The sequence below is a fragment of the Bubalus bubalis genome, chromosome 6, assembly GCF_019923935.1.
Source record: "Bubalus bubalis isolate 160015118507 breed Murrah chromosome 6, NDDB_SH_1, whole genome shotgun sequence".
NCBI classification, from domain to species: domain Eukaryota; kingdom Metazoa; phylum Chordata; class Mammalia; order Artiodactyla; family Bovidae; genus Bubalus; species Bubalus bubalis.
In genome coordinates, this window is record NC_059162.1 from 53,817,690 (window position 1) to 53,829,783 (window position 12,094).

At 40.8% G+C, this 12,094-nt stretch overlaps 1 protein-coding gene across 6 annotated transcripts in view; it reads right to left on the reverse strand.

The window, feature by feature from the left end:
* The window catches only part of LRRC8B (leucine rich repeat containing 8 VRAC subunit B), an 80,125-nt gene that overhangs the window by 37,231 nt on the left and 30,800 nt on the right, over positions 1-12,094 (reverse strand). For 2 of the 6 annotated variants that reach the window (XM_025288312.3, XM_044944723.2), the window contains one exon: positions 10,921-10,986. The exons of 2 other annotated variants lie outside the window; for them this stretch is intronic. The gene's annotated coding sequence lies outside the window, so the exon portion shown is untranslated. Of the gene's footprint in view, positions 1-10,522; positions 10,876-10,920; positions 10,987-12,094 lie in introns of those variants that run through there. 2 more of the 6 variants (XM_044944724.2, XM_044944725.2) reach the window with 2 other exon arrangements.

Here is a 12,094-nt window from a genome sequence, read left to right on the forward strand (position 1 = left end):
ACCAAATGGAGAAAGGTGGTGGGAGGTGGAAAGGAGAAGGCTCCCATTTAATGTGCTTTTAGTGAGATAGGTATTATGGTCTCCACTCTAATGGTGGGAAAGGTGAGAACGAGAAGAACGAAGAAGCTTGCTCAGGCTCAAGCTCACAAAGCAAAGCCAGAATTCACACCAGCTCTGACTAAGAGCCATCTGCTACACCGCCTCCCCAGTGAGCTATGTTAAAAGGAGTTTTATATAGAATGTGATAATGCTTTAAAAAAAAAAAAACAAAAACCTACAATCTATCTTCTAGAGAAACTGAAGGACACAATCTAAAAATCAGATCTGTAAAGTTTTCCTGTTCATTACTCAGTATTCCATCCAGTGAGACAGGATCACCAACTGCTCCCTCCATCCTGCTTGCCTCTATTAAGTAATTAAGATCAACATGACAGCCAGAGCAGGCACGTACATCCTGCTGCCACAGCCTCTTATAGAGAAACATGCACTCATCCCTGTAATGACAAGAGGAGTAACCCAAGTTTCATCTGTATTTAAATGATGTTTTACATGGCTTTTCTTCCTGGTCTTCCTATTAAAATGAGGTGGCTCAGTAGTAAATAATCTGCCTGCCAATGCAGGAGACATAAGACACGTGGGTTCAATCCCTGGGTGGGGAAGTTCTCCTGGAAGAGGCAATGGCAACCCACTCCAGTATTCTTGCCTGGAAAATCCCAAGGACAGAGGAGTCCAGAGGGCTACAGGCCATGGGGTCACAAAGAGTTGGACACGACTTAGCAACTAAAACAACAAAATAAATTTATGCCATAACATCTAAATATGACCTTTCTGAATGACTTAATAAAGAAGTATTGCATGTCTTAATCTGTTAGTTGCTGTTAGGCCTAGTGCTTTCCTGACACCCTTAGGAGGAAGGGAGTGTAGCAGAATGGTTAAGATCAAGTTCTGTGTAATTTACCACCTGCTTGATCTAAATAAACTAAGTATCAGTTTTCTCATCTGCAAAATAACGATGACAATAAGAATTAAATATTTTAAGAATTAAATGAGGTAACTATAAAAAGCAAATGCTTAGCATAGCAGGAGGTTCGAAGTAAATGCTCAAAAATACTAATTTACTAACTAATAGGTATATCTAAAATGAATTCTTTAAAGGTTGCTTTTAAAGCATTACCATCTGGTAAAGAGAAACCAGACTGGATGTTAGGGAGTTTGGTTCTCCACCCAAGTTAGTGATTTCCATGCCAGATTTTGCAATGTATCACATGACTTCAGTTACTACAAAGTGTTGTGAAATATAAATATAAATGTAACTTACCTCAATTATTTAATATATGACACATAGGGAAGACCAGGTATTGTGAAGCCAAAACAACACAGGATGATGCAACATTTTTAAAAAGTTAACCTGTCCAAGTAACCTCCACTTTTATGCCTATCTTTCCAATCAAGGTTCATGCTGCAGACAAGTCAGATATAGCTAATGTCACCCAAGGCCATGTTTTAAAGTCTATAAACACAGATGCACACCAATGTGAATATATTTTATGCCACAGAACTATACACTTTAAAATGGTTAAAACTGTACATTTTATGTTATATATATTTTACCACAAAAAAATCTCTCATGTAAAGAAAGTGAAAAGAAAGTGAAGTCGCTCAGTCGTGTCCGACTCTTTGCGATCCCGTGGACTGGATCCCGTAGGCTACCAGGCTCCTCCCTCCATGGGATTCTCCAGGCAAGAATACTGGGATGGGTTGCTATTTTCTTCTCCAGGGAATCTTCCCGACCAAGGGATTGAACCTGGGTCTCCCGCATTGCAGGCTGATGCGTTAATCTCTGAGCCACCAGGGAAGCCCCTCTCATGTAAAACAGGAAAACTATTCTGCTTCATTTTTTTTTTTTCCTTCTTGGCCATGCCTCATAGCTTGCTGGATCTTAGTTCCCAGAACAGGGATTGAACCTACACTTCTGGCTATGAAAGCGTGGGGTCCTAACTACTGGACCACCAGGGAATTCTCTTACTGCTTTAAAATGAGCATACATGGATTATATAAATGAAATACATAGCAGGCCCCCATATACCAGAAAACATAACACATAAAAATATACTTATACTGTGTCAAATTTGCTTTGTCCATAATTCACAAATTATTATAACACTAAATATTTCATTATGAATTTTTTGGTTACTTTTAATTGGAAGGATTTGAGTGGGGGAGATATGATCTCACTAATTTGTCCAGAAAAGGCATGGGTCTCTTTTATACTGTGTCAAATTTGCTTTGTCCATAATTCACAAATTATTATAACACTAAATATTTCATTATGAATTTTTGGGTTACTTTTAATTGGAAGGATTTGAGTGGGGGAGATATGATCTCACTAATTTGTCCAGAAAAGGCATGGGTCTCTTTTATACTAGATAAACAGCCATATATGAAGAAGCTAAGACATTCAAAAATCTTCTAGTGACTAGTTAGGTAAACACACACATGAGATCTTTTTTTTTTTTTTTCTTTTCTCCTATAAGAAAGGAAGAACCCACATGTTTATAAAAATCTTTAATAACTTATGATGAATTTGGAAAGTATTTGATCCTGTTAATCTTGTTTTATTAATAGGTCAGTTCAGCAAAAAGCATCTAGGATAGCCTTACAGGGTGTGAGGCAGGGTGGAGGGAGAGGCTGGTGCTAAGGTGGAGAGACTGCATGTGTGTGTGTTTGTGTGTGGAAGTGGTGAGAGAAGATTCACCATAATCCTTTGCCTAGTGATAGCAGACATACTCATTGGGCTCTTAAGAGTGGTCAATCAATTGATCCTTGAGGCTTCCATAGTAACACACAATTTTGTAGGACTGCCTTGTTACTTCTTTGGTCTCTGCATTATGTGTGGCAGAAATGTCCATTCAAGGCCTGAGAGAATAAAGGTAATGGTCCATATCAAATGAGAGCCAATTTAAAATAAGAAATAGCTGCTCTGCCTCTCTACAGGGCTATATTGAAGAAGGATGAGGGGAATGTAGTAATGAGATTGGATGTTTAAATGAAGGAAAGTAACCATCACCATGGCATAGGGAAGAATCAAGACTCTGAGGCATCATGCCCTAACAGAAAGAATCCCTGACTAGGTATGGGAAAACCCAATTTCTACTCTTTACTTTATATCTAACTGATCATATGTTAGACAAGTCATCTCACCTCATCTGACCTGACTGTCCTCATTTGTCATGTTACAGAGAGCCAAATGACAGACCCTCCACTCCCAGCATTCCACCATCCTGTGAGCTGACTAACCGAAGCTGGAGCTAAGTGAGACCTAATCTGAAAAGACCACTTTGGAGTGATGAGAGTCGAGCAGGGCTTTAAGAGAAGAAAGCGATATGGCCAGGAAAAGCATTAACCTGAAGGTAAATGCTGTGTTTTCTTAGAAAGAGAGTACACTGAATGGTATGCAATTAGAAACTAATAAATTGGTCTTGCCAAAATGAGAGGAAAAGTCGCTCATCACAAGAAAGGAAGGTCATCAGGTCAAGCATATGATGAAAGCATTGATTTTAATTGAGCTAGAAAGGTAAGTGGGAACCATGGAAGGGTCCTAACACCACCATCCCTTAGGCAGCAGGGTTTGCCAGGATTCAGTCCCTGGCCAGTAGCTTCTCTGCGCATGCATATGCTCTCCTGGGGGGACATCCTCTATTAAGAATCATCCACATCTCCCTGCAGATGAATCCCAAACACTACAAGACAAGTCCAGCTCCCTAATCCTAAGCCACAGAATCACCTCCCCATTATCTTCCTGGCTACACACTGAGATGTGTGGAAAATTGAAACTTAGCATGTCCCAAACTGAACCTGTCACTTCTTCTCAACACCCACATCAAACCTGCTCTTCCTGAGTGCCTGGATATTGGAAGCAACATTAACACTGATAGCTGAAGGTTGATGGCAACATCCAGAACGCTCATACCTAACCCCAAAGCTTCTTTTCCTCTATTCTCTAAAATCAATTGGTTCTTTTCTTAAACTATTCCCTTCTGCATCCCTGCTACCACTGCCTTGGATGAAGCCTGCCTCATCTTTGGGGAAGACAGCTGGAAAGGCCTCCTTTCTTGACTTCTTTAGTTCCAATTCCATACTGTAGCTAGAGACCTCTTTTTAAAACATATCATCTCCTGATTTGGTTATTTGTTATTATAATGTCTCAGGGTGGTGGGACGGAAGCTGGCAATGGAACAGCATGGAAAGGAGAGCTATCCAGTCCCTTTTGTGGTTTTATTTAGCTCTTGCTATTTCCTTCCCCAAAGGCTGGGCAGACTGGACCTTATTCTGTGATCACCAGTCACTTGAGAACAGGTGTTGTTCTGTGAATGTTCTGGAGCTGCTTTAGGTGACTGCAAACTGCCCACGTTTTATTTATTCATATCTTTTCTTCCCCTAACCCTCCACTCCACCCACAAGTGAGAGTAGGAGGTTGGGGCTGGTTTTCTCTGCTCACAGTGGAAAATGTACACTGGAACAATTCCCAGGCCTGCCTCCACTGCCATCTGCAGGGGCTAAAGCAAACCACTCACTTAGTCCAGGCCACCATGTCCTAGGCTTTGAAATAGGGCCAATCTAAGTTGGCTTAAAGCTCAACATTCAGAAAACGAAGATCATGGCATCCAGTCCCACCACTTCATGGGAAATAGATGGGGAAACAGTGGAAACAGTGTCAGACTTTATTTTTCTGGGCTCCAAAATCACTGCAGAAGGTGATTGCAGCCATGAAATTAAAAGACGCTTGCTCCTTGGAAGGAAAGTTATGGCCAACCTAGATAGCATATTCAAAAGCAGAGACATTACTTTGCCAACAAAGGTCCATCTAGTCAAGGCTATGGTTTTTCCTGTGGTCATGTATGGATGTGAGAGTTGGACTGTGAAGAAGGCGGAGCGCCGAAGAATTGATGCTTTTGAACTGTGGTGTTGGAGAAGACTCTTGAGAGTCCCTTGGACTGCAAGGAGATCCAACCAGTCCATTCTGAAGGAGATCAGCCCTGGGATTTCTTTGGAAGGAATGATGCTAAAGCTGAAACTCCAGTACTTTGGCCACCTCATGCGAAGAGTTGACTCATTGGAAAAGACTCTGATGCTGGGAGGGATTGGGGTCAGGAGGAGAAGGGGACGACAGAGGATGAGATGGCTGGATGGCATCACTGACTCGATGGACGTGAGTCTCAGTGAACTCCGTGAGTTGGTGATGGACAGGGAGGCCTGGCGTGCTGGGATTCATGGGGTCGCAAAGAGTCGGACATGACTGAGCGACTGATCTGATCTGATCTGATACTGCCCCCATGACTTGATAGTGATAAAGAAATACTGCAGAGAAGCACGTTGCAATCATTAAAGGTGTACATAAATGTAAAGGGGAACCCATTAGAGAAAGCCAATTTTTTTTGCTGGTAAAGTAATTTTAGAGGAGGATGCTTCTGGCCTTGGAGCACTATCCTAAATTGAAACAAAACAGCCCATGAAGTGAGCCTTATTTCTACCACCTTGGTTCCAAGGAAACAAAACAGTAAGTGTTACAAAGTCACTGACACCCCCTCACATCGAAGTCCCACTACAAAGTCAAAAAGAATTTTTTAAAAAGGCACAGGGGTCTGGGTAGAAATATGTGACCAAAACACAAAACTGCAATAGTCCCTTCACTGTGAGAAAACAATAACTCGAGCACATGGGTCTTCTCCAAATTCACCTTGCAATAATGGACTGAAAACAGGCCATTCATACTGTCAACTAGGGATGAAAGAGAGAGGAAGGAAGGAAATAAAGAAGGAAGAAAGAAAGAAAAAGAAAAAAATAACACCCACAAGCTCTGGTTCACAATGCCAAAGAAGTGCAGCCATGCCTGTCTGCCCAACCCAAAGGCCTTTTAAAACATTCTATCAGCCAAGACTGCTTATCTCTTCTGGCTCCTGTTTTCCCTGGAGAGTGTGGGAAGTAAAGGATTGAGCAAGAGCGTAAAGAGAGAAGTAGGTCAGTTTTGAAAAGCAAGCTGTTATATCATCTACTTTTCAGAGGTTAAAAAGTCCACCTTTACCTTGGTGTTAAATCAGTGCTTCCTATTTGCAACCCTGGTTAATGGCTGCTGGTGGTCAAAAACACTGGTTTCCATTTGCTCTTCTGCTAGAGCAGAGAAATGTCTGGTTTCCATTCAGGGTAAACATAGTGAGTTGTCTTTTTCTGACATTACCTTTTCTGACACCAACTGGGTAGCCTTCCATGCAATCCTCTTTCGACACTTAGGTTAGTGCAAGATTCCACAGGTTTATGTGTAGAGTCCCACAAGACCGCCCCTACTTTAGATGCCAGTCTCAAGTCCCAGGGACTCAGATGATCCACACTTCTGTCCAACATGACTACAAATTCAGAGGTTCCCACAACCCCCTCCTCAAGCTTGGTAATTCACTAGAACGATTCATAGAATGCAGGGAAACACTTTATGCTTACAAGTTTATTGTAAAGGATACAACTCTGCAACAACCAAATGGAAGAGATGCACAGGGTGAGTATTTGGTGGTGTGTGTGGGGAGGGCGGCAGAGGGTGTGAAGCTTTCATGCACTAAGTATGACACCCTCCCAGAGCCTCTATATGTTCACTAATCTGGAAGCTCCCAGATTCTGTAGTCTAGGCATGTTTCTGGAAGTTTCACTACATAGGCACGATTGATTAAATCACTGGCCACTGGCAAATAGAAATCTCTTGACACCCCCTCCTCCCTCCTCAGAGGTCAGTGGCTAGACTGAAAGTTCCAACCCACTAATCACTTGGTTGGTTTCTATGGCAATCAGCCTCCATCTAGAAGCTACCCCAGAGTCACTCTATTTGCATAAACTAGGGTAGGGTTGAAAGGGGCTCATCCTGTGTAACAAAAGATGCTTCTATCAGGAAATTCCAAGGATTTTAGGAGCTCTGTGCTATAAACTGAAGGCAAAGACCAAATGTACATGTATTTCTTATTATACCACTCATGACATTACATTGCATGGGAACAGCCTTACAGAAGGGCTAATTCTTATTCAAAATAGTTGCAGTCTCAAACAGTGCCAAGTGGTCCACTTAGAAAGTCCGGTTCACCTTCAAGGCCCAAACAGAGCAGGCAGTCACTTAAGCCATGGATGTTCTGAGTTAATGACTTAGAGAAGTTACTTCTTAAGGGACACCTCTGACCAGGACCTTCATATTTGGCTTTTTCAGTTTTCTATTCCTTGCTTTCACAGCATTTATTACATACCTTTATATAATCATTCAATTGAGGTTTATTTCTCTTCAACTAAAATGATAAGCTCTAGGAGGTCTGGTCTACATGTCTCATGCTCATCATTGTATGCCTAGAGCTTAGCAGGCAGAACTGCTATTAAATATTAAATGAACATTAAAATAATTAAAATTAGAACCTCCCTTTCCCCTTGCTTGAAGCAAAAACCAGAACCATTTCCTACAAACACTGCATCATCTAATCTTCAAACCACCAGAATCCTTTAGGAAATTAAGTCTCTATTCTAGCCCAGTCAGCAGAGAAAAGAGGTTTAGTTTAGGCATGGCCGTAAGAATAATTTGAGGCAGCTCTGGGGTTACTGAGGTGATAAGAGGAAGGTCAGACTTCTAAAAGAACCCATAAAGAACTGTAATGACAGGAATCAGGTAGGTCGTCCCCATTCCAAAGAAGGGGAGTGGTAGGGTTTCCACACACTGGGTTGGCTTTGGGCTTCAGAACTCAGAGGACTCTGTGGCTTCATGTGGTATTAGCAAAGGAGAGAAACCATGCTCTCTCTGAAAGTTTAGAGTTGTGATGGCTTCCAGGAAATAAAAGCCACACTCTCTGTCTGAAAGTTTAATACATGACTTCTAAATCAGGGTGGGGCTTTGCCTGGCTCAGTGACAAATTCAGCAGCACAACAGGTATCATCTTTGGTCAGTGACTGGGTTTCTCCTCTGGGCACAGCACATGAATCTACGATTATTTCTCAGCAACAAACTTGAAGGTAGAAAGATTGTACCAAGAAAGCTAATGGGGTCTTTTTTCCCTATCTCTATTTTTTCCCCTTAATCCACACAAAATAAATAACATTTTTCTATTTCTACCTGACAACATCGCGTGTTTCTATTGTGGAAAGTCTTTACTCATTGAAGGAAGACAACAACAAAGTCACTGTCAGTTGAACAGAGAAATGAAGAGGGTCCTATGTGCCACCAACTTGGTCCCAGCCAAGTGTGTAGGAGGACTGTCACATCTTTCATTCACTAGGTATCCTCAACAATCATGACCTAGCCTCTACTGAGTGCAAAGCATCATCCCAGGTGCTGAAGGGGACAGAAAAGTGTCAGACTCAAGACATGAACTTCAAAAGGAGCTTATTTGGTAAATAAAGCATGAATACAAGATCAAACACATGGATTACATAGTTGTGTTTTAAGGTAATATATGCTAAGGAAATAACAGTCATTGTACAAGATTTATGAGTTGGACCAAGAAAAATGCACAGGATTTATATAAATGCGAGGTAATGGGATGAGGGATAGAAGGGAGGATTAATAAGGGGCACATAATATTTTATGTGAAGGGATGGGGAACAAATAAAAAGGCAAAAGGATATTTCAGAAGTTAGTGAAGAGACTGGAGTGAAATTTAGTTAGTGCGGATGGAGTGGAATTTTTGAGACAACAATAATGGAGATGAGTATAAAGTAGATTAGGGTTAAATATTAAAGTCTAGATTGTCAGGCTAAGAATTTTTCAAGATGAATCTCAGCCCTTGGTATGTAAGAGACACCTGAGAAATAATTGCTTTGGGATACAAATATCACTTTTAGAATTAATAGTCAAGAATTTTTACGAGAGCAGAAAGGAATTTAGATTAGAACATACAAGCAATAGGAAACCACTGACGGCATGTGAGCAGAGGATTGACGGAAAAAAAACTTAAGGGCATATTAGTATATATTAGGGAAATTAATTTGAAAGCATAAGGAAGCATTCATTGGAAAGGATTTGAGGATGAGAGCAATAAGCCTAATTCTGTATTAGGGTATACACATCACACCACCTTGTAAAATAAAGCATATTGGGACTTTGAAATACCAAGTAGAAAAGCAGTTATGCTTAAAAATATTAAGCTTTCAGATTAGCCAGTAAAATGATGCAACTGGACAAAACAATTAGATTTTGAGGGGACAGAGTTTTCCCAAAAGTCATAAATGATGTTTTCAAAACAGAAAAGTATTTGATTAGTTTCTGTTGTTGTTATTACTGTTTTGCTGCATCAAGCGGCACGTAGGGATCTTAGGCCCTGGACCAGGGATTGAATCCACGCCCCCTGCAGTGGAAGCATGGAGTCTTAACCATAGGACTGCCAGGAAAATTCCTGATTAGTTTCTCTACACTAGATGGTACTTGAATACTTTGGTAGAAATTAGATGCTTTGAGATAAAAATAATACTTTTAGAATTAGTAGCCAAATATTTCATGCAATGTTATATCAGAGAAGAACAGTCATTTAAAATACACACACACACACATACACAATGGTGCCACAGATACACAAGTGTCCATGTTAGACATGCCCGAGGCAAGCCATTCACCCAAGAGTATACTGGGCTTTTCTTCTAGAGAAATCGTTAGGCATTATGTCACTCACCATGCAACCAAATCTCTGTTTAAAATCAAGTTACAATTACTCTAATTATGGGCCAACATTTCATTTGTTTCACAACCGGTGCCTAATCAAACAGTTCTGTAGACTTTACCACAAGGTAACTTAATTGGAACTCCAGTACTTTGGCCACCTCATGCAAAGAGTTGACTCATTGGAAAAGACTCTGATGCTGGAGGAATTGGGGGCAGGAGGAGAAGGGGACGACAGAGGATGAGATGGCTGGATGGCATCACTGACTCGATACACGTGAGTCTGAGTGAACTCCGGGAGCTGGTGATGGATAGGGAGGCCTGGCATGCTGCGATTCATGGGGTCGCAAAGAGTTGGACATGACTGATCAACTGAATTGAATTGAACTTAATTAAATTCAGTGCCAAAAGAGATTTTTTACAGTTTTCTTTATGTAACTGATTTACCAGTTTAGGGATCAGAAATCTTATTTCTATAAAAATTACTACAGGAACTAAATCTAAATTAAATCAAAACACATCCATTAAAAACTATATTCTTCTTTCATAAACACTTTGTTTAAATATCCCCCAGCAACAGGCCTGTGTGGACAAACCAGGAAGTGAGAACAAATATGATCACGTTGTGAAAGCAGAGTAAGATGAAAGAATACATTTGGAATCTGCTGAAGCACTATTCAGATTTCATGTAAAAAATCATTCCTATGGAAACATCAATTTATATAAAATTGTCACAGGAGGAATTGCAAAAGGAGAAATCTCCATTTTGTTGTTTGGCAATTCCCCTCAACCTCCCATGCAAATGCCTTTTCCTACAGCTGGGCTGGCTCATATGAAATGAGGGCGCTCACCCACCTGCCTGGTGAATGGAGAACAGGGTTAAGCTATCATTTTCATGATACAAAGTCAGTCCTGAAACCAAAACAAAACAAAACAATTGCAGTCTTTAATGACTTACTTTGGAGAAATGTGCCTTTTGCTTCTAAGGTAACAAGCAAATTCCATTCCTCCTAATGGTTTTGCCGAGATTTCTGTCATTCCTTGTGATTTACTTTAAATTATAAACTCCTTAAAAACAGCAACCATATTTTACTGTTTGACCAGTTTGTTTTTTCACTGAGTATGAAGACTCAGTGACCCAGACATAACAACAGTGATATATATCTAATGATTATTTTTATTGTTCAAGAAAAGTGTTATCAAACAAGACTTGTCACAGATCACATTCCCCTACCAAGTAGAATCATACGCACCTGCACTCAGCACCTTTTCCTTCATTCCTAGAGGTCTGCCTTGTGGAAGAGGCAGCTGGAAGATACCTGTGCAAAAACAGAAGGAATTCCCACTACTGACAGTTACTTTTATTCTTATTTTTAATTTTAAGCAGGATTTGACTAAGTTTACTATAAAAATTTGCAAAAAAGCAAAATGGCTGTGTGAGGAAGAGAAGCGAAAAGCAAAGGAGAAAAGGAAAGATATAAGCATCTGAATGCAGAGTTCCAAAGAATAGCAAGGAGAGATAAGAAAGCCTTCCTCAGCGATCAATGCAAAGAAATAGAAGAAAACAACAGAATGGGAAAGACTAGAGATCTCTTCAAGAAAATTAGAGATACCAAGGGAACATTTCATGCAAAGTGGGCTCGATAAAGGACAGAAATGGTATGGACCTAACAGAAGCAGAAGATATTAAGAAGAAGTGGCAAGAATACACAGGAGAACTGTACAAAAAAGATCTTTACGACCCAGATAATCACGATGGTGTGATCATTCACTTAGAGCCAGACTTCTGGAATGTGAAGTCAAGTGGGCCTTAGGAAGCATCACTACAAACAAAGCTAGTGGAGGTGATGGAATTCCAGTTGAGCTATTTCAAATCCTAAAAGAGGATGCTGTGAAAGTGCTGTGCTCAATATGCTAGCAAATTTGGAAAACTCAGCAGTGGCTACAGGACTGGAAAAGGTCAGTTTTCATTCCAATCCCAAAGAAAGGCAATGCCAAAGAATGCTCAAACTACCTCACAAGTGCACTCATCTCATATGCTAGTAAAGTAATGCTCAAAATTCTCCAAGCCAGGCTTCAGCAATACATGAACTGTGAACTTCCAGATGTTCATGCTGGTTTTAGAAAAGGCAGAGGAACCAGAGATCAAATTGCCAACATCCGCTGGATCATTGAAAAAGCAAGAGTTCCAGAAAAACATCTATCTGCTTTATTGACTATGCCAAAGCCTTTGACTGTGTGGATCACAATAAACTGTGGAAAATTCTGAAAGAGATGGGAATACCAGACCACTTGACCTGCCTCTTGAGAAACCTATATGCAGGTCTGCTGCTGCTGCTGCTAAGTCGCTTCAGTCGTGTCCGACTCTGTGCGACCCCATAGACAGCAGCCCAACAGGCTCCCCAGGCCCTGGGATTCTCCAGGCAA